This window comes from Echiichthys vipera, assembly GCF_963691815.1.
Source record: "Echiichthys vipera genome assembly, chromosome: 3".
NCBI classification, from domain to species: Eukaryota; Metazoa; Chordata; class Actinopteri; order Perciformes; family Trachinidae; genus Echiichthys; species Echiichthys vipera.
Window position 1 is genome coordinate 270,440 of NC_139828.1, and position 892 is coordinate 271,331.

Consider the following 892-nt stretch of genomic DNA (forward strand, 5'->3'; position numbering starts at 1 on the left):
CCATATTGTTTTTAAGGCACTCTCATGACTCCATACTGTTTTTAAGGCACTCTCATGACTCCATATTGTTTTTAAGACACTCTCATGACTCCATATTGTTTTTTAAGGCACTCTCATGACTCCATACTGTTTTTAAGGCACTCTCATGACTCCATACTGTTTTTAAGGCACTCTCATGACTCCATACTGTTTTTAAGACACTCTCATGACTTCATACTGTTTTTAAGGCACTCTCATGACTCCATATTGTTTTTAAGGCACTCTCATGACTCCATACTGTTTTTAAGACACTCTCATGACTCCATACTGTTTTTAAGGCACTCTCATGACTCCATACTGTTTTTAAGGCACTCTCATGACTCCATACTGTTTTTAAGACACTCTCATGACTCCATACTGTTTTTAAGGCACTCTCATGACTCCATACTGTTTTTAAGGCACTCTCATGACTCCGTATTGTTTTTAAGGCACTCTCATGACTCCATACTGTTTATAAGGCACTCTCATGACTCCATACTGTTTTTAAGGCACTCTCATGACTCCATACTGTTTTTAAGACACTCTCATGACTCCATACTGTTTTTAAGGCACTCTCATGACTCCATACTGTTTTTAAGGCACTCTCATGACTCCATATTGTTTTTAAGGCACTCTCATGACTCCATACTGTTTTTAAGGCACTCTCATGACTCCATACTGTTTTTAAGGCACTCTCATGACTCCATATTGTTTTTAAGGCACTCTCATGACTCCATACTGTTTTTAAGGCACTCTCATGACTCCATATTGTTTTTAAGACACTCTCATGACTCCATACTGTTTTTAAGGCACTCTCATGACTCCGTATTGTTTTTAAGGCACTCTCATGACTCCATACTGTTTTTAAGACACT